The sequence below is a fragment of the Corapipo altera genome, unplaced genomic scaffold (assembly GCF_003945725.1).
Source record: "Corapipo altera isolate COAL_440 unplaced genomic scaffold, ASM394572v1 45, whole genome shotgun sequence".
NCBI classification, from domain to species: Eukaryota; Metazoa; Chordata; class Aves; order Passeriformes; family Pipridae; genus Corapipo; species Corapipo altera.
In genome coordinates this window covers 8,087,476-8,109,903 of record NW_020884877.1, presented here as the reverse complement: position 1 = coordinate 8,109,903, position 22,428 = coordinate 8,087,476, and the positions used below count along the sequence as shown (strand labels likewise).

The window sequence follows — 22,428 nt, the reverse complement described above, 5'->3', positions numbered from 1 at the left end:
AATTTTCCCACTGCCTGAACCCACTATCTTCTGGGTCTTGCTGACCTTAGCAGGATGCCTGTGAGAATTTAATTCCTCAATTCCCACTACAGAAAATTGGATGGCTTCCTTGACTGCCACCTTCCTTCCCTAAGCTGCCACATCAGGGTTTGCTAGAAAATACAGGGCCTCAAAAGCTGGTGAAAGGTCATAACCAGAAAACCATCAAGAGCAGCCTGAAACAAGCTGTAAGATTTGATCTGGTACAAGTGTGTGGGGACAGAGAAGAGGTGAGGCTTTGTCACTTAGATGCAGTCAGATTAGTGAAGATAGGAGCTGCCCAAATCCTTCAAAAATTCAAAAGGGAAAGGGAAAAGAAAGATAAGAATAGGGTTCTATTTCTACAGAGCAGATTAGAGAGTGGTTTGTTTGCATCAACTTCCAAAACTGTGACTGGTGGTGTCAATTATCCTCCTTAAGTGAGACTCCTAAGGGTTTTCATTACAGATTGTACATAAAGAAAGTCTATTTGCAGAAGGGTTTCTTTCTTGTAAACCATTTTTGGGGCTGACTCTGCAGAAGGACTGGGGCCCACTTTTGTGGCTCTCCATCACTTGAGAGAGCCTGCCATCTGCAGGGCTCTGCCTGGGGTCCTCATACGAAGCTGAAAGCTCAGTGGAGTGCCAGAGGAAAGGAAACGTTTCACCCCATCGGGCAAGGACTCTCCATCTGAGCCTCTCAAAAGGGAATGCCAAGGAAAGAGCTTCTGTGTTGTTACAGCTAACACCAGAGGGTGCAGGGCATTCACTGAAATAGAGAAGGCCTATTTTAACCTTTACTCTGCTTTTGAATCCAGGAGTCCCACATCCCAGAAATATGTCCACCAGGCTTAGCTATTACAGATAATAGATTACTTTTTTGTCCTGAAAGAAAATGAAGAATCCAGGGGGAAAAAAAGTATGAAATGTCTCGTTTTCTTAGCAAATGTCAAGATTGTGCTTGAAAGTAGAAAGTGTTCTAACCAGAGATTTTTCAACAAAATATTTCCAACTTTGTGGAAAGAATGTTTCCCTCCCCACCCCCGACTGCATGAAGGCTAGTGATGGAAAACGTAGACCATGAGCTTCTGCCAGAAAACTACAGATAACAGACACTGAGAGAACTGAAACATTATGGTCTTCAACTTATAAAGTACAGCAAGACTCAGTAACTTAACTAAGATCTCATAGAGGGTCTGTGGCAGACTCTGGAAAATTCTTGTGGCCAATTCTCTTCCAATGCTGCCAAGAGAAGGATGTGTATCATTTCACCATGGTACTGCTAAAAAAAAAAAAAAAAAAAAAAAAAAAAGATACAATCTTGCAGTCATTTTTCCAAAGCACATCCTATTTTTTCTCTGTACTATTAGTTGACAAGTCTTAGCTCATGTGTTCATTGTCCATAGATTATTTCCAATTGGTGCAGCTAAATCTGCCTCACTCCTGCAGGTTCCCCAGAGCATTGTCTTTCCAGACCAACCACTCATTTACAATAAGACCCGTCTGTTGCTGGGCTCTGGAGCAGGTGTCACTAATTAGCACCTCCCCCCACAGGAGCATCAGTCCCCAAACTTACGTTTAGTTTAGGATGTGACTTGTAAGTCTTTATATTTGCATTTGTGTATTCTGTCTTTGGAACTGTAAGAAACAAGACAAATCCATCTGGCCCATGACTGTGAGATGTCTTGACGCAAGGGGGGTTTGACCACAAGTGTTTTGTAGCCATTTGCTGGCAAACAGCAGTGAAGCTCCCCGGTGCCACCAGCAGCAGATGGTAGAGCCCTCTGGGAACCAATGCCCACACGCTCATCTTGCCAAAGCCAACCCAAGCTTGGGCTGCCACGAAGTGCTTTCCAAAACTAACCCATGACTGCACTGGTACAAAAATACTGCCAGTCAGGACTTCTTCACTGGATTCAGAGGTGCTGCACAGCCTCCATGCCTAGAGCCAGAGAGGAAGGGAGCTGGTTTTGCTGATAGTGGGTATCTTTTGATGAAAATATTTACTGCTACAAGATACAACCAGGTGTGCCCTTAAGTTAATTGCAGGCTTCTGTGGAATGGCTCAGTCTCTCACTAGCTTCTCTTATTGTAATAACATCCATCAGGCATGGGAAGATACCCCTGCCCATGGCACAGAAGCAAGAGAATGAGGGGGGAATTTGCCTCCAGTGTTCCCAGTATTCAGGAGTCATAGAAGTGGAGAGGAAGCCTTTTACAGAAAAAAGGTAGATATTTGACAATAATAATTACCCAGAAGAATGTCTGCTGCTGTCAGCACACTGATTATGCCTGGGCTCACAGCTCCTTGGACCTGTTAGCAATGGCTCACCCTCTTTGCACAGTGAAGCCATAAATGAAGGTGTGTGAAAGCAGCACCTTGCCCCATTGCCACTGCAGAACAGACATCCTGCAATTAGTGCTTACAACCCGTTTCAGGAACTAACATTGCACAAGCAAGCCACAACCACTAAAAGGCCACCAAGGCTGCAACAAATTAATCTTTACAAACTTTACATGGCCTCTCTATTTCATACCCCCTCCCAGTTTGCTGACTTCTCTCTGTATCTTTTGTGCTTGTAAAAGAGTGTTATGTATGGCTGACAAAAATCGCTGCAGAGAGGGTGTATATTACCAACCATGTTTTGCAAGGGAAAGTTTTAAAGAAAAAAACATTAGGGATGTCTCTACTGAAACTCCCCTTAATTCACGAATCCTGGCTTTCCCCTCTCCTGCATTTCTTTATTGCTTTCTCTGACCCTTGACAGGTTTTGCTTTATGATGAAGTATGGAAAGAGCCACATTCTGGTTTCTTGCATGTTAGCAGAAGCACAGTATTATCCTACTGAGACTCCTATAGTGTTACTTACAATTCACTCATGCAAACACAAGCAAAACTAAAAGTTATGAAAAACTAGTAGAGTCTTCTATTCATTGTCATTTCTTCCCAATAATTTTACCAAGACCCATGATCCTTTCCTCTCTTTCTCACAGTTAAACACCCGTATTGTGGCTGCTGTGTTATATAATCAGTACTGAGAAGGTTTAATTACTTTTAGTCATTCAGGTTACTGAAAAAAAAAAGGACATTCCAATTCTGAGTAAGTGTTGTATATTATAATTGTTAACATTTTGTCTGTAATACAAAAGTAAAGATCGACAAAAGGGCTGTCAGTGATTTCATTCCATGTCACACAAGAAGCTCCTCTGTTAATTTCTCCTCCACACCATGTAATTTGATAGAGTCCTCAGGCTCCTAACAAGTTAGCAACACTGCCCTCATTAAGGAAAGTGAAGATATCACAAGGGAACTACAGTATTAGATGAGCGTGTGTAGCCTCATTTCTTAGAGCATCATATGATAGAAGAGCAGAAACCTACAGTTTTGAGGGGACTGTGGAAAACACCTCTGTCAGACGACATTTTGGGGAAGTACTTGCAATGCAAGTTGTTACTTCTTGATAATCTGCTTATGCTCCAAACATTATTCTTTTGTGCAGATTCTATTCCAAGTGGAAAACTCTCAGACTTGAACATCTTACACTGTGTATGAAAATTTTAAGGAGTCTTAATCAGAACAAACCCATTCAGAAACAAAGAAGGATGTTCTCAGTGTGTTACAGACAATTTTTCAATTGTAGTCTGGGAACCTACTTCAGACAGAAAGGTCAGGCTCTGAATCAAAGTATCTTGATCTGGTTTTGGGTTCCCTTTAGCCGACAAGCTGTAGGTATGCATGGTCCTGATAAGCTTTATCTCATTCCCTGTGTCTTCTTTTGGCTTTATCTAGAGCTGGGGTTTCTTGACTAGATGGGATGTCCAGTTATATCACACACAAAACCCACAGTGGAACCCATGCTGTGCTAACAATTTCCTTCCACATGAATGGCTGGCCATGGCTACTTTGTTTTCATTATTACTCAGCTGAGGGGGGACAAATAATAAGAAAAAATTACCAGGTGTTATGACCAGGCATTAGGATTAGCAAACTTGGGTATTCTTAATGAAGATCATGTCTGAAATGTATTTTATATTTCATGTATCTGTCTTCCAAAAAATCTGGATGATCCTTATTGGTACAAAATATAAACAAATCATTTGATGACAGCATGTCATCACTTGCTCCTGTTTGCCAAATCTCATGGAGTCTGTTTATGTGCATGGTAGGCATTCATAAAACCCACTCCTTTTCTGCAAGCTGGCAAAAGATATGAGTGCACTATTCAGAAGGCAGCCAGCGGTGAGCAGAAAGAGCAAATGTAATGTCATCCTCACATCTTTTAATTCATCTCAGTACACTGACCCAAGGAGCATCCCCATCACAGCTGCACTCTGTTGTGTGGGAGTGCCTCAAATGAAGGCAGTGTAATTTAGAGAGCAAATTAGGAGAGCAAGTTAGGATTGCATAGTACCAACTGCAATGGAAAATCCCTAGAGGAGGGAGAGAACTTGCAAAAATGTTGGAAATTTATTGTGCTGACAAAGATGGCTTTAGCAGTGGGAAAGAGGAAATGGATAAGTCATAGACGGACTAATAATGCCATTTTCCTAGCTTTAGCTTCTTCTGCATGAGTGTCTAAAGGAGACTGTCCTTGTTTTTATAATACAAACTTCCTGTTCTCAAACACCCATACAGCTTTACCTGGGAGAGTCCTGGAAAGAAAAAGGATTATTGATGAATGTTACTTAGCTCTGATTAGTGAGGCACAGGGCGGAAGAAGGATAATGAGGGAGATACTGAGCACAAGCAACAAGCAGGCATCAAGGAACAGAGAGCAGGCAACACACTCTGTAACAATTAGGTGTAAAGGTCTACTTCCCAGAGACACATAAGAGAGGTTCCCATCCTGAGACTGCAGTCCAGGCCTTTATGTCATTCACTACTAGCGGCAGGGCAGGTCAATCAACCTGTTGTAGCAAGTATCCCCCATACACTGCCATCATCTAACACACAAATAGTACATTTGTGTTTCATGTCTGTGTTCCTAGTTCCTAAACACAAAACATGAATCTGTGAAAAAGGTCACTTTATCCCAAATTCTCTCTTCTCACTTCAGTCACTCTTTCTGCAAAGCGTTTAGGTTTGCCTGTCGATAGTTTTTTCCCCCCAAATTTCCTAGTTAGAAACAAATGAAGATCTTTTTTATGGAGTTTTGGGGGGCTTATGCTTTAGCTTCTACTTGAAAAATGAGTTTTTCTTGGGATTAACAATGTCCCTTGTAATCAACACTTGCAGTACTGGAACTGTCTATAAATTTGTTGGAGTTTGCTTCACCAGTTACTAGTGACATTGGTCTGAACCAATTATGGTATAATTGTGAAAACACTTAAAGGGATCATTATCTAGATGTAGAAATCTGAGAAAGCCAGCCCAGTGTCAAACAGTTGACAAGAAAATACTATAAATACTCAGGGATAACAAACCATCCCACACCAGGAGAATGTATTTTTATTGGGGAAATGATTGCACAAGTCTGCACAGTCAAAATGCATTATTTGGTATTGCTCCCACCTCAGGGGCAGATACTGAGCTACTTGTGCATGTAGAAATTTACCCAGCTGTATTTCATCTGCTACCCAGAAAGTCCCATTCATTTCAGAAACTTGTTAGTGCCTTAAATCCCTAAAAGACTATTCAAGGATATTCTTATCATCCAAGCGACTGGGAATCAATAACAGTCTTGGGAAGAGGCAAGAAGGGGAATAAGGGTTAATAGCAATTATTCATGGAAATGCAATCTAAACCATGGAAAGCAATCTAAACCATTTTTTCATATAATTTGGAGTGCCAAATTTAAAGGACTCTTGAATGGTAAGGCCATTTTCATCATTATGATCCTATGTTTTATTGGGTAGGACCAGAGTATTACTCATTTTTTGTGACTCTGAGTTATCAAGGACATGCTGGGCAAACAGCCAAGGTAATACAAGCTCCTTAATAATAATCTGTACTTAAAGTTAACATGATGGCTACTACATGATGGTTGTGCCAGTTGGAGGAAGATCTTCCAGCTCTGGTAACTGCTTGACTTAGCAGTTTTTTTAGTGCATGAGAAACATTATAAAATAAAACATATATCTTACAAGTGGGAGAGAAGTCATGCAATGTAATCAGCAAAGAAATGGGAAGAAGTAGGAGAATGATGGGGTAGAGAAGCAGTGAATCCAAAAGAAGTTTTGACATGTTTTTTAGGGGAAAAAGTCAGTAAAACCCCTGTGGTGCCATCTGCACATAGGATTGCCGTTGTGTGTGCAATCACACAACAGATCAAGAGATCGATAGGAGCCCTGTTCTATTTAAAGGACATGGAAATGTGTGGAATCTAAGAAGTTAGAAATGGACAGTGTAAGACTATCTATCTCCTTGGATTGATCTCTGGGGTACATTTCTGGGTATGGGTGCCTAGTTGAGTCATTGAAGTCTCAAGCTCTTCTCTTCTGTGTCCCACTTCAAACTGTGGAGTTGTATGTTCATCTTCAGTTTTCAACCTTTTCCAGTACTTATGACTCTGTTCAGCAGATGTATTTTTCATATATATACTTGTTTTGTCTTAATGACTTCTGTGGATCCCATGGACTTTCAAGGATCCAAGGACAGCCACTGGCTTCACCCATTGATCATCTTGTGACACACAGTATGCCAGGGATTAAAAAAGAGTAAGTTCCAGAAATTGTCACTTCCTTAGCGACTGTATGACTAAGATGGTCATGAAGCTTTTTTCATCTGTAATGTATGGACTTTGTCCAGGTTATTAGGAATCTGATATTGTATCTACTGTATGCTTTCTTTATATTATCAGCAGAAGACTGAGTTCTTTGACTATCTACCAAGGAAAATCAGGAACTCTAGCTGAGTTCTCTAGCCCAAGACAGCTGCTGAGACAATGCTTGTTCTAACCCTACACCTACTGTGTAGAATCACTCAGATTAGGCAGTCTGGTCAGTCCCACTGATCTAGCTATGTTATTCTTTAGTCCAGATGAAGGTCCTCTCAGAGGTTCTATGTTGATGCAGAAGTGACCAGAAAAGAACAGGTTATTTATTTTCTGAATAGGTTAATATGGCACTTTCCCATACTGTAACCTTTCAGGGATAGACACCATTTATTTCACCTTCCTGTACATCAAATACAACAACACCTGCTGCAGAACAAGTTTTGAACTCTATTTGAACAGCAAAAATATTTTTTTTATGTGACTACAGTACCTCCAGTGAGGTCAACACGGTGAAGCCCACATGGCTACTGAAAGTCTTCACTTCACTTTTAGTAGGAAGTGAAACTACCCAACAAAGCACATGTGAACTGAAGGGAAAGAGAACCAGCTTGTGTAAGGGTACCTAGCAAAGTGGACTACAGAGCACAGAATGGGCCCTACTCACAACCCTGTACTATTCAAACTGAGACACAGAGCTTTAAAATGAGAAATGGCTTCAAAGGAAAAGAAACTTTCTAATCACAGGGCTACTCTAAAAACACATAGCATCCCAGATCTAATCAATATTTTTTGCCTTTCACATTGTTCACACATAGTATTTTAGCAATGTAGTGCAAATTTCCCATTCTGCTTTTCCAAAGAAAAACCATGAAAAGCATTTGATAGTATGTTTAACAGGTATTCTAGTGAAAAACATCCTGCTTAAAGGTCACATTTTTTTGAGAGAGTCCTTAGATTTCTATATGAAGTGCAGCAGGTTTTACTTAGAGGACTAAACCCAAATGTTGACATGGTGCCATAGTACCCAGTGAAATTACTGGCTCCACCTCTTTCTCAGCTTCAAAACACACAGATGCTTTTGAGAAACCCACCAGGAACATCAATATGATGCTGTGTCAGGAGGAGGTTACAGTGAGCGGGTGGCAAGTTCTGACCTCACAGAACTCCAGCATTTCAGAGGGCTCTTCACTAAAGAACAACAGCATTTTCCAAACCCAAGTGTAGAAACAGAAGCTGCTTAAAGAGAAATCATCCTCTTTGTTGAGCAGCTGTTTTTTCTAGATGAAAAGAAAGAGAATTGGTAAAACCACAATGTACCTCCAAGATGTAAATATTGTAAGTAAGTATTATCTAATATGTTTAAGGAGAAAAGATAGGTGTCTATAATTTAAATGGCAGTGTTAAACTGGCTGTACAGACTATTCTAAATTTAAGCTTGAAATTAGTCCAGCACACCAGCAGTGTCTCAGAAATTTCTAAGGTTTCTGTCACCATGGTAGCTAAGTGGCAATGGGCTTAATCCTGCACCCATTGAGTCCATTATCAGACTTCTCCTGGCCTTAGCAATGCTGGATGTGACCCTGTAAATCCTAACATGCTCAAGACCACAGCTTGATTTCTAAAACCTTTTTACCCACTTTCCCACGGCAACTTGGGTTGGGAATTTTGTGGAAACCATTCACTTGAAAGATGTCTGGGGGAGATTTCTTTCATTCAGCAACAAATCCCTGACTGATTAAAAGAACTGTGTTGACAGCCTGACAGGAAGCCATGCCATCCACTCCTTGGGCAGCGGGCAACATGTGCCAATTTACAAGACAGGGAACACTAAGGGAGGGGAATCAGGAATCAGACAAAGTCCCTGGAAACTTCCAAGCTTTTTAAAAAAGAAAGGAATTGTTGCCTTGGTTAAATGCAATTCCCAGTCTCTCACAGCCAACTAGACAAATCAACTATTATACTAAAACATTTATATTGTCCTCAGTGGATGATGATAAAATGTAATGATTAGATAATATGCAGGAGTATACATAATAACTCCTCAACAAAATCACCAGCTCTATGGGATAAAGATGGCTCTAAAAACCCAGGTCCATAGACATAAACACTTGGGCTCTAATCACCTTCTGGTTTTATCCTCTTTTCCTGAAGAAATAAGGTCTGGGAGATCACACTGTCCATCTCTCAGCCTCTCCTTAATAACTCGTGAACCAGCTGGCTGTTTCAGCCAAACTGGCAATGTGAAAGAGGTCACAAAAGTAAGAAGTTCTGCAAGCTCCATAAGAAAAGGTGACTGTGTGGAGTACAGACCCCACGTTAGTGCCTTTAAGAGGGAAAGGGGTGTATGTTGAGGTCAGCAATTAGGACTTGTTTGAAAAGAGCAAGGGGGGGCCTCTCCAAGAGAAGAGCAGAGGAAATTGCGGGTGGTTTTTGGCACACTTATGATGGAAATTGTGCAGAAGTGGGTTACAGACTGTGTGTGGGCAGGGACACAATTTCAGAGGAAACTAGACTTCGTTAATTCTGCTGCTGGGTTGTATTATTGTTTTCTATAAAAATGATGAGGATTATTAGAAATAGCTGGTAATTGCATTACCAACATGAAAAGGCCTCAACAAAACCACAAGGGGATGATGAAAAAAGAAACTCTAATACTGAGAAGCCATGTAATAAGTAATATACAAGAAGAGCTAAGATCAACATACAACTTACACTGCATGTTGATTAAAGTAATGCATGTGCTGAAAGGCTGCAAAAATAGGAAAGAACCTGCAGGACATTTAGAGTAAGGGTGGCTCATTCAAAAATTGGTATGTGTTTTTGAACATACCTGAGTTCAGCCAAAGGTTGTTCTGAGAGTTCTTTGATCCTTTGGAAAGTTGGACAAACTGAAACACCTTATTACTGCACTGTGGCTTCCTGTGGAAGTGTTGACTCAGAGCTGACCATTGCACGCTCTAGAAACACAGTTGAACAATCTTCTGTTTTGTAGGAATATGCTTAAGGCATCAGCATAAATGCTTAGAGATAAAGCAAGCGTCAGCCCTAAGAAACCACATCCTTCAGAGAGAAGAGATCTGAGATGAGGCCTGTGTAGAGAAATGAGGAAACTACACGCTATGCAGGAGCTGCCCTTATGGATTTGACTGAAGAGTCAGATTCTGCTCTCATTTGTGGCTTGAAAAGTAAGAGCAAGCCTGTAGAAATGCCAGATTTTTTTCCCATTTAAAGCCAATCTGGGAACAAAATCTGGTCTCTACGAATTTAGCTCCTGCTGAAAAGAGGGCTGTCTCGCTCTTCAATTGTTAAAATGCTGCTTTTTAAAAAGCAAGCAGGAGGCAAGGCAAGGAGAGATTTTTGCTCTAAAATTAGGAAGACCTGTTAAGCACATATCCCACATCTTCATCAGGTGACAGGATGATAAACTTGAACAATTTTTCTATTGAATAAGTGTCTCAAGGCTCAAGGGGACTGCTAATTCCTTTTTCTACAATGACTCAGGCAGGGATTTCCCTTAGCTTTGTTATTAGCCTAGTTGCTATTTTTCTTTCTACCATTTTGTTGCTTAGGAGACTGCTAGTCATGATAAGAACTCCACAAATAAACCAAACCAAAAAAACAGAAAAAAACCCCCAAAACTAAAACAAACCAACAAACAAAAAACCCCAAGGCCCAGTCTTGCCACTGTGATCCCAAGTTATGGAATGCTAAATGCTTTTGCCTCCTGGGATCTGCTCACACAGAAGGAACATGCTTTGTTAGTATAAATAGTTGCCAAGGAAGTAATTTTCCAGGCACAGCCATAGTTTGCTCTCCGAAAGCCAGGTAGAATATATATATTTTTCATATTTTTGGAGCAGTAACAGAAATTTCTCCAGCAGAACAATGTAACTGGGCAATGATTTCTGGGGCAGAGGGCTGGTTATAAGACAGAGTCACAGAGCAGAGCAGCAATTTCCCTGTCATTACATCAGGACTGTGCAGTCCTATAACAATTATACCTACATCCCTGTATAAAATATAAGAGCAAGTTCTGCTTTTCCTGGGGAGGCTGTCTGCACACATTCTAGTCCAGTATGATTATGGTGCCCCACAATAACTGCTGACTCTTCTGTCTCATTTTCTTCAATCTGCTTCCTAAATCTAGTCATCATAATTTCCTCTCTTCCCCTTAGATTTTTACCCTCCCCCCTCCCCCCTTGATTTTATAGAAGGTGAAAGTGCAGCCAAGAGATCTGATCAAACGTAAGAGGTGCTGAAAATTCCTGGACCCTGGTCCAGTTCTCTAATGGATGGCTATAACTCTAAAAAGAAACCAGTGTAAAATGCAGTACAACACTTTACACATGGTAGAAAATGAGTCCTGCGTTACAAACCCCATCTATTTTATTTTCTGGCTTTTCAAAAGGACGAAATACATAATTTCTTGAGAAGGGGTTGAAGCTCTTTAGATTTCATCCCTCTTGAAAAATCTGGTGCTTATTTTAGGATCCCAGCTACAGGTTTAAGAAATTAACGTCAAGCTCCCATTCTTGACATGCTGAAAGTGTGGGTTTCTGGCACACGCATTTAAAAAGGGATGTGTTATAAATTGGCTTCCTAGGGCCTGAGGACTTTGGAAAAAGACTTATTAAAAGATATGCAGCATTAGAAAGAAGAACACCTTCAAAAACTGCTGCTGTACAGGATGACTCATAGGGTTATGCCACTGATTTTGCTAGTAACACCAGAGGAAAATTATGTCCTAGATCAAAAACACTCAGATGATGTGAACTTGTTCCTGGGGAAGACATATGGCACATTTTACCAGGCTTATTTCCTTTGCTGAATAAAGTAACTGAGAAAGTAGATAATATCAGCATATTCAATGCAAGCAATAGGCAGTGAGGGGATAAGTTCTTATGTCTTGATCTTGCTCTTATTTGTAGATGCTGATACATCTCCCTTGGATTTTAGGAAAATAGGACTGACACCAATATAGCTGTCCTTAATTTCCTGCTTTCTCTTCAAATGCATTCTTCCTATCTGTAGCTCCCTGTTGCTGGTCTTTTTAGATTCCCTCTCCAGGAAGCTTGTCCATGTCTTCTTATCTGTTTGCCTAAGCCATTGAAGCATAATATGTAGCTCTTTGCCTTTATGTAACATTTGCTTGCTATCCAGTGGTATCTTTGGAAGAGTTGGCACTTTCAATGATCTATCTAAAGCATGTAGAAAATGATAAGACTGTAAATGCCCTTTCAAAATGACTGTCCTCCCACTGGCAGGGGCAAGGACATAGATGGATTGTATGTGAACCAAGATATATGGTCAAGAAAGAACAAAAAGACAGAAGCACTTGCCCACAAGGAGAAAGCAGGTGAGGTTACATTCAAAATATGTGTTCCATCATGGAGTGACAACTTACGGTTGAAGACCCCTAGGGAGTCTTCACGTGCATTATGGGGTCACGACCAGCCCACCCTTCCTTTATTGTTAGGTTGGGAGAATTTATGTATTAATTTCTATTTCTGTAGCTCTTAAGACCAATACCAAGAGGTCAGGGCCATGCTGGACAAAGTATAGTGACATTTAAAACAAAGCCAGTGCTCTTCCCCAGAGATAGCACATACCTTGCAACCTAGACAGTATGGAGCACAAGGAGAGTGACACATTACAAATGTGAGACAAATGGGGGACAAAGCAAGAGCCAAGACAGGAACACTAAAGAAGGCTTGCTGCTCAGTCACAGGCAGAGGCAAACATCCTGATAGATGTCTGCTGCAAGATAACTGGGTCATGCTGGCTGAGGGGGTGAAGTAGATTTCATTTTCATTGCCATCCTGCTTTGCTACAGACAGCAGGAATAGCACAATGCAGTTTATGTGAGTTCAGAAGCCCACAGATAACTGCCTGGAGCCCCCAGTAAAATCCCCTTGCCTCCATCAAGGGGAAAGCATTTTTCATCAAGTATGGATGCTTTAATTCCCTCCCTCATTTTCACATGAGGAAAACCAGCCAAGTCAGGTTGGAAAGTCAGGTCTTCTGGCTCCAACTCCTAGACTTTGAGCTCTCCTCTGTCTGACACCTCCCTCAGCTGGGAACTGCTTGGCTCAGCTGGGAACACTTTGCATTCATTTTCTCCACTGATTTCCTTTGTAAACCTGTTGTGCATCATCTCTTTAGATAATAAGTTCTTCAGTATCCTCCCTGTAGTCTGTATGTACAGTGCCAAGCATGATATGGCACCAGATCCCTGCTTGGAGTGTCCATAATTTACAGAAATCCAAACAGAGCCATAGGAATGGCAGAACAAAGAGAAACAACTCCAAGAGGTTATGGGGAGCATAAGAAGGAACAAATTTATCAGTGTCCCTTTAGCTTCTGCCATAAGGAAAGAGGCAACAGCATCTGTGGTGGCAGCTACCAGGAATGTCCTCAGTGAAAGAGGGGGAGATGGTAGTTGTGGTTAGCAGTAAACAACAGGGACCCATGTATCTCACAGAAACACTCCTGTCCTATTCTCTTCAGCATCTCTTTTGACAGCTTCTAGGTTTTTTCCTTTTATTTTAGTCAAATAGAAGCAGCTGGAAGTGGGGTCACTTCTGGCTGCCCAATGCTTTGTTTTGGGAAGTTGGAAAATACAGTGTCACCTCCATCTTGCCTGAAAGGGATAAAAGACATCACAGACCTTTCATAGGCTACTTCTTTCTTGTGGATTGTTATTGCAGGGTTAAGCCCTGTTTTAAAAATGGAGGAAAACTTGTATGAAAAGTGCCTGGGGGCTTTTGAACTGCTTTACAAAAATAGATGCCTGAAGAAGGAAAAGAAGAGAAAAAGTGAAAAACCAACTCAACATCAAATAGTTTCTAGTTTATCCATCTATTGCAACCAGTGTGATATTAATAGAACACACAACAGCAGGGAGTGGGAAAATAAACATATTTTCACTCACATGAAGGGACTGCCTAAATGACTCATATATGCAAAAATAAATAAATGTCCCCCCATGATAATCTGAAACTATATTTTATCCACATAAACAATTCAGCTTCTTAACTGTAACCTAACATGTTAAATTCACTCAGTTTTATTTGAGGGCATGGACAGATTGAGTGATCAATCTCTATTACCCTGAGCTTTTTTTTTTATCCCATCCTTACAGTGCCATTTTTCTCCTCACTAGACATTTTAGTTCATTTCCCTGAGCCTTCTTCAGCTTAATAGCTGCATTTCAGACTTACATTAAAAAAAAAAAAAAAGGCTATCAAACTTCCAGAGGGAAGTGAGTAAGTAAGTGAGTGTTGTGCATGGGAGGGAGAAATACAGGAAAAAAAAATGGCTAAAGAGGGTAATTGTTAGCATGGCATGTGCTGCACCTAGTGGATAACAGTTATGTATTCTAGTTTAATAACGGAGATGTTTAGGGTCAAACAGGTGCTGGCTTCATATGCTGTAAAATCAAGAGGCAGGGCTTTTTGTCTTGTAGAATTGGCAAACAGGTATTCCCCTAGAGAAATGGAATGAGGACATAGCAATTAACTCTCCCGTTCCTGCAATTCGAGTGCTAATCACATCCTTAGCAACTGCGTGGTCACTATGGTACCGACAACATCTTTTGCTCAAATCCGTTCTGATTCATTCTCCTGGTAACTTTGGTGATGGTCAGAGCAGAGGTGATGTGCACTTGCTGACACTGTGCTGAATGGTTCCATCAATCTCCATTTTGCAATATTGGACTCTATTGCAAATGAAAATCAGCTCCCAGGACAGAAAGGAAGCCCGGAAGTGTCCAGAGTATCTGTGCTGTTTGCTTTTCAGAAACACTGTGCAAATGACAAACACAATGCTTCACTACAGCCTCTCTGCTCTAATAGTCTTAAATGTGAGGCTAATGAACTTTAGCTTTCAACAACACTGAACTCATTATACTGTAAATACCCTTTGTGTAACACCTTCTTGTGACTCAGATGCCAAAAACAATAATGAAGCTATCAGAAAAGAAGGAAAGGAAAAGGCTACAGTCTTAAATACAAGATAATCAGACTCATCTTTCCACAGCAAATATTTGTCCTGGGAGAAGCAGTGGCAAATTACAGAGGGTGTAATGGAAAAATGCTGGATATTGAGACATTTGTGAATGCTAATGGAATAATAAAATAGCATACATGAATCAGACTAACAATTTGTCCTTGATGGAGTTGCTTAGAGTGGTTGCTGAATCTCTCCTGTAAGAAGTTCTGCCTCATGCACTGCAGACACAAACAACCGTAACCAGCTTTCATTCACTGACTGTGTGGGGTTCACATCAGCTGCTTTGAGTGCTCCAGGGACATAGAAAAGCTGGAACTCCTGTCCTCACTGTGTGAAGAGGACTGCTGCCTCCCTTGCCTCACCAGCAGTATAAAGTGGTGAAGGAGAACTCAAGCAAGACTCCAGCCTTTTATTTTCAAATCTCAATGATTTAGTACACAGGAAGGCCAATCTTAGCATCAGTCAAGCAAAGAGAAGGAAACAAGAGTTTGCAGGAAGAAGATGGATGTCATGTAATCAAAGTATATGAAGTCTGTATCAGGACACTATGCAGTTCATAGGAATAGGAGAAAACATTCCCTGGCAGCATATTTTCAATATTTCCCAAGCTACAGGATTATGTCCTCTGATAAAGCTGGTACTGATTGGTTTTGGAGGCAGAACTGGTGAATGCTGTGTGGACCTAGGGTGACAAACATCTATTTTCACATGTGGAAGATAATGTTAAAATAGAAGGTATGGATACTGGGAGGTGGTCAGCTGAAGTAGGAGTTTCAAGTGGTACTGACTAAGAATCAGATAAATGCATAACTTAAGAAAGATTCACAGGGTGGACATCTTCAGTGTCAGCATTTATTATATACTTCTAATTGGAAGACCTCAGTTCTCCATTTTCCTAGTTGATTCCTGCAGCAAAGACATACAGAGCACTGTATACCACTCACTGATTGCTGGGCGAACATTATTGGAGTGGCAATATTTGCTTTTTCCTAGAGCTATCATTGTTGGAGAGGGTATAAGTCATTTTGGATAATGCTCTACTAGTGCTGTATTAAACACACATGAAAATTATCTTGTATGCCTACTCTGAGCTTTTTTCACTTTGTGTTTTACTTTGCAGTGAAAACAAATGCTAATCCAGAACTTGAGCAATAATCCGTGATAGTAATGCTGGAGATAAAACCATAATAGCAGTTTTGGTCAGCCTTCCCAAAGCCTTCACCACAAACTTTAAGAAAAACGCTGCTCACTGTGCAAAAGTTTCAGCACCCAGAGTATGATAATTTGACAAGGTGGCTGAGCTGCACAGCTGTGCAGTAATACTTCAGATTGTCCTATAGCTCCGTTGGTCATTCAATACGTATTTCACGTAACAGTCTTCAAAGGTAGACAGAAGATCCCTGCAATTTCTGGTAATAATAAGCCTGGGGAGTCTCCTGCTATGCTGGAAAGAAGACAGAAGAAAAGTGGATTGCAAAATCCAAATGCTATGGTCTTGGCTCCCTGACATAGGTCAAGAATATGTTGTTCAAAAGTTGAACACATATTTCAGATCTAGAGATCCACATCACAGAACCAGAAGCTTTGAAAGGACATCTTTGTTACCCATTATTGTTTTGCTCACTTCAATGGTTTTCCTCCACCCTGCTCTATATAAACCTATATAGATCTCCTATATAAAAAAGTGTGCCTTTCAGTGGGTGTTTAAAGTGATGATTATTCTTACATGAGTCAGTTGGGAAGGTGTCTAAATCCACTACACGTTCTTTTTTATGTGTGCAGAAATTTGGGTTCATGAACAGGAACTCCAGACATCTGAGGTAGACAAGATTCTGCTTAATAGGAATTTGTCTTATCATTAAACTGACTATTTGGTAAATGCTGGTCAGTGTAAGTTATGTCTTTCTTCGTGCATAGTCTGAAGAGAGCAATAGCCTCTCACAGCTCCAGTTGCAGAGGGTAACTTCAAATATAAAAGCTCCTGCTTTTAGCTCTCCACACATTCTTGGGACACTCCCCAAAGGATCAGCTATTTCAGTAACACCACAAAGCTCCTTGCTTCCTCATTTTTCACTTTTGATGAAATTTCCTGTTTCAGCTCAAAGAGCTGAGCTAATAGTCCAGATTTAATCAACAAAAGTATTTACATTTCAAAATAATGAGAGCCACTCAGCTGGTAACTTGTTAATTAGTTCTCAAGCATTCTCCTTTTATCCTCTAGTGCTGCAGCAGCTGCAGCCGACAATCGCTCCAATAATAAGGCAGGTAACTTGAGCAAATGTTATCTCAGTCTTATCTTGTTCCAGGATCAACTTACACCAAGCCGTTGATTGCAGGAGGACTACTCATGATTTACCTAAGGGTAAATGTCTTTACGTATCTCACTGTCTTACTCTTCCTAGCAGGTCTTTGCCTGCTATTTTTCGGTGCTGAATGTCTGCAAAACAATTAGGTACCCGAATTTAAGCCTCTCTGCCCCTTTGTTTTTTAACAATGTTGTTCTTTCGTTCTGGAGCTCCTAAAACTTGAGGTCAGATTCACATTTCCAGAAAAGTTACTTTATACAACTTTATAATTCAGTGTCATTTTTTTGTTTATTCTCACATGAAGGCCCTTCTACCCAGCTATACAAAGGTACCAGAATGTAAATAAGAATCTGTTCATTAATTATTATTTTTTTCACTCAGATACTTGCAAGTAAGGATGGATGTAACGAATGAGGATCAGTTCCCAATTTCTGTGCCAGTACCGATAAAATCAGAAATACAAGTGCTGGGTTTCATAGTCTTCTCCAGCAGATCCCTTAACAACTGGAAAACTCCACTAATTAGCCCCAAGCTCAGGATATGCTCCAGCTGACCTGCCAGTAATCAGTTGCTCCAGAGCCTAGATTGATTATCAATTCTCCAGTCAGACAGAACGGACAGGATTTTAAAGACAAGAAGATGTTTCAAGAAACAAAGTCAGGATGTTCTACTCAGCACACAGTTTCCTCCTATATCCCAATTTTGCAGGGCACAGAAGTGTGTGCTTAACTTCAAGTACATGATTAATGACCTATTTAGGAACAGGAAGTTTTTCCACAACTAGAGGCTATCTCTTCTCTTAGTCCTATGGTTGTGTGCCTTATTTTCTTCTTTTTTCTTTTCCTTTTTTTTTTTTTTTTTTAATTTCCCCTTTTCTTTTTTCCTGGTCATATATAATGCAACTGTGCAAAGTTCTTTTCTTTCCTAAACATGGTGGGTGGGCGAGGACACAATTACTTAAATAATAAGATGTGGGAATAGGTTATAAAAATAGCAGCATATTCCCAACTTTTTAACAGGAATTTGTACTTCTGAACCATTTAAATTTCTCTGAAAGCCTGAGGGCTAAGTACACATAGGAATGAACCTGTCTTTTTAGTCAATTGTTTATCTTCTATTAAGTAACTACATAACTATGCTTTTGAAAACCACAAATTAGCACCAAGAAGCTGCACAAATAGCAAGTATAACAAAACAAAATGAAAGAAGAAATAAAACTGACATGGAAAACTTTATCCTTCCCACGTCTCCAAGACATGTTTTGAATACCTGTCTAATTCTAAGGGTTTGTGACCATGACAAAAGAATTTTCCTACATGTTGCAAATGTGGAAAAATGTTGCCAATCCTTTGAAAACATTTTAATAGAAAAGTCTCATCTTTTAATCATCATTATGAGCCTGCATGTGTTGCCTGTAAAGCCAATGCAATTATTCTGATTTTCACAGAAATGTGACCCAGCCCTAGGGCTGGCAGAAGTTGTGATTTTGGATCTGAGTTCCAGGGAACAAAATTCTAGAAATGTAATTCATTAACTGGAGGACCTCAAGTTGAGTGCATTTCACTTACAGTACTTGAAAGGAATCTAATCACTTCCTTAAAGATAATCTCATGTTTTTATAAGGGTTGCTCATGAAGATTCATTTTATCACAAGGTTTCCAGCTTGTTAGTCCATAGGAGGAATAAATCTTGAAGACTATCACTTGAAAGCCAAACTTGTGACAAGCAGTGAACTAATTGCCTGTATATGCAAAAACCACTCTGATGAAAACTCCCTGAGTAAATAGATGGTTTGGTAGAACAAAAAGAAGTAAGAACTTGAGAAGGGGAGTTAATTAATTAAATATTTTTTAAAGCTACTACTATTTCTTTTCTTCCCGACTCCTTTTCCTGCACTTTTAAAAAATGTTCATCCTCCTAGGATACTCTATCAGTACCATAAGCATTCACAGATTAGCCCAGAGTGGAACCTGATCCACTTTCACTGTTAAGACAAAACTTCCACTGATACCAATGAGTTTGACTCTGAAACATGGATCTGCAGTTACTTGGTGGAGCTTGGCTTTGCTGTCCAGTTCGTACGATGCACACCATGCACCCACTTACTTAGGACCCAGAACGAGATGTTAGAGTTACAGAAAATCTGTTCTGAACTCTTTTAATTAAATTTTGGTATTTGTGGGATTCAGCAGAGAGCCAGTAAGACTAACCTAATTATGGAATATTAGCCATTGTGCATCAGGCTCTGGCCACATCATTTTTCAAATACAAATAATCTTTGTTGTGACTGTGAATATACAGGGGTTTTGGTTTGGGGTTTTTGGGGTTTTTTCAAACTTTTGCATGATATTTGGACATCCTTCCCTACAAAGAACTCTGTGCATATGGTTGACCTTAACCTCTGTGGAGTAGCCTCCTAGCCCTCCTAACTTCAACTCCTTGATTTCAGCATGTGCAAGATATGAGTTTAAGCAGCTCAAGGGTGCTTTGAGACATTCTGGTCTATCATCTGCACAGTGGTGTGGGAGTCTTCTGCCCATATCAACAGCAGCCAGAAAACAGCTGGATTGTTGTTATAATTGTTTTGTGGAAGATATGAAGGGGAATAGCAGAAAGAAGAATATCTTAGAAAATACTTCAGCATAAAGTAAGGGTGTGAAGTGGGAAGCTAGAGAAGCAGTCATTAGACAACCTAGACTTTAAAATCTACTGTATGTTGTTTGTGACCACTATAAATTACTCAGAAAAAACCTCCTTGCTCAGCCTAACACTGAATATCTTTACTCGCAGTTCTACAGCTTGTTCACTAGCTTCTGTGTTTCAGCTTGTATTTTTTATTTTTTATTAGAAAATTCTTCCTCTATGAATTGAATATTAGCAAGCTACTCTTAGGCATGCTTCTTACCTGGAGGAGGTTTCTCAGAGTTACACTGTGGTCTCTTTTATTTACTCCTAACTTACAATTGCTTTCATCAGCCATTAATAGATAAATATTTTACTATCTGGTTTTCTTCACCTACTGAATTCTTGTCTATATAGAATGGTCTTGCAGCTGCAGAGTCCCCTTCCTCCCCTTCATTCTGTAACCTAACCCATCCTTGCTCTAGAGATTATAGTATTCAATATCCCATTGAATTTGACACTCCCTCATTCTTCAGGAATATCTATTATGTCAAATTCTCCTTCCACAGTCATACACTCTGCTTTCACCTGTTATTATTTTTAAGCTTGTGGTATGCAGACCTGGATATTTTTTATTTTTTATTTTCATATTTTTATTTGTTATATTTATTTTAGTAGGCCATCTACCTATTTTTAAACGACTCCTCTGCCTAGCTCCCTACTTCCGAATAGACCACTGTGATTTCAGTTTAATTATCCTCAAGGTCATCTATTATCTTTGTTCCCATGTTTTATAACTGGATACACAGTTAACATGCTGATGGGAGAAAAAGCAGGTATGTGGAAATGCAGACACACTCTTTTAGCCAAAGACTTGACTACTCACATCCTACCCAGTGCAGACAATCCACTGCCTGATCCTGCATGGTGTGATGAGGTCAGAGCTGTGTGGCTGCGAACTCCTTTCCATAATTAGATCAGGGCTGCATTTTCCCTTGAAAATGCTCCCTTTTTATCATCAAGACATTTCAAAGCCCAATTCTATTTTTTTTTCTTTTTTTTTTTTTTTTTTATTTTCTTTTTTTAAAGCAGTGGGACAGCTGATTTTTTCTAGCAGTTTTTTTCCTGACAGGACAATGATAATGAAAAACAATTTCTACTTAGAATTTTTTTCAGCTATTCCATTACTGAACCTTCCATTGGTTCACTGGAAATTGTGAGAGGGGGTTTGATTCTTTTCTGTGGAAAGAACACGGAAAACCTTATTAGGCTTTTTGTAGCAAAAGAACAATTTTTCTTTTATTGAGGATTTTGCTTCTATTTTGTATAACATTTCTTTGAAAATACGTATCCCAGTCTCCTTTTAAATTTCTTTATTCTGCTCTGCTACTGAAAAGGCTGCAGATGGAAGGGGAGAACAAGGAACTCCCCATGTCAATCAGCTCTATTCATTCAATGGCTGTATTTCTTAGTTTGATTAAAAACATATTGAGCAGCCCTGGTTCCTCAGTTCTGCACGCCTACACAATCCTGACTGCCTTGCCATCCCCCTGTCAGTAAATGCTTTATCCTGAGGCCTTACTCAGATTGAGATTCCACATTAAACATGAATCCAAGAGGATATCACATGTTTTCAGGTCTTGGAATCTCTTAAATTCCACACAGCTTGACGGGTGCTGAGGGGGTTGGTGACGGTTAGATGAGGAGAAAAAAGTGCTTGAGGTGGACTGATAAGTACACTTTTTTTTTTTTAAAGAGAAATGGAAAGAAAAAGTTTGTGTAAAGCTTTGAAAATATCTCCGTTGTTACTGCCATCACTGGCATGAATGTACATGTAACATCTGACCAGCATATTAGTCATAAACTCTGATTTTGTAGGAAATACAGCACACTGAGCTGCCATCATACAAAGGAGCAGTTCTTGGAGAAGACTGTTAATTTACTACATTTTTAATGCTGAGGCATGTATTGGTCCCCTTCAGAAAATGTTCCGTTCTCTATATACCTCCTGTTCTTATTAAAATCAGAACTATGTGGAAGAGCAGAACCATGGAGTCTGCTCCTTATGGGGCCAAAAGAATGGCTGCTAACAGAAGTGTTGTAACTAGATTGGCTGTCTTTTAGCACTTTTGTTGGTGTCTTTTTTAAAAAAATCTATTTTATTTTATGACAAAATTAAAAAAGTTTGGTATTAATCAAAAAATCTCCATACTCCATACAGAGAATTAAAGTTGCAATTTAAACTGTACTCAAGTTGAAAACCTGCCTAGTAGTTTTAATGGTCTTTAGCTCAGACACCATACTAGGGACAACTTCTCAGAAAAATAATTTCTTCCTGTATTCAGCCCTGAAGAGTGGTCCATAAAAATCTATCTGCTCAGACACGTTGGAACTTAACATCTTCCTCTCTTTGGAAATAATCACTCTTTCCAAAAACATCAGATGGAATAACTGCTACCTAAATACCCTAATTTCTCTTTGCCTTCCCCATGTATTATACGGATCATGAACTTTAAGAACTGCGCCCTACAATTCTTCAAGAAAGGAAGAGACTGGATTATCCCCTTAAGCACTTCCAAGGATATATCATGTACAACCTATTCCACACATATCTTCCTTTTTTTCTTAAGTAGCTCGTGGTGTACTAGCACAAAACCATGGTACTTTTTTGTCTTTTATGGCAATAGACTTTGAGGGATACAGCAAAAAAAAAAAAGTCTGCTTTCTATCAAACAAAAAATATTCTTAATATTACTT

The 22,428-nt window shown here is 39.8% G+C and overlaps 1 long non-coding RNA gene across 1 annotated transcript in view; it reads right to left on the bottom strand.

Moving 5' to 3' along the window:
* LOC113944287 overlaps window positions 1–22,428 on the bottom strand; it is a 38,573-nt gene that overhangs the window by 12,370 nt on the left and 3,775 nt on the right. The gene's annotated exons all lie outside the window — the stretch shown is intronic.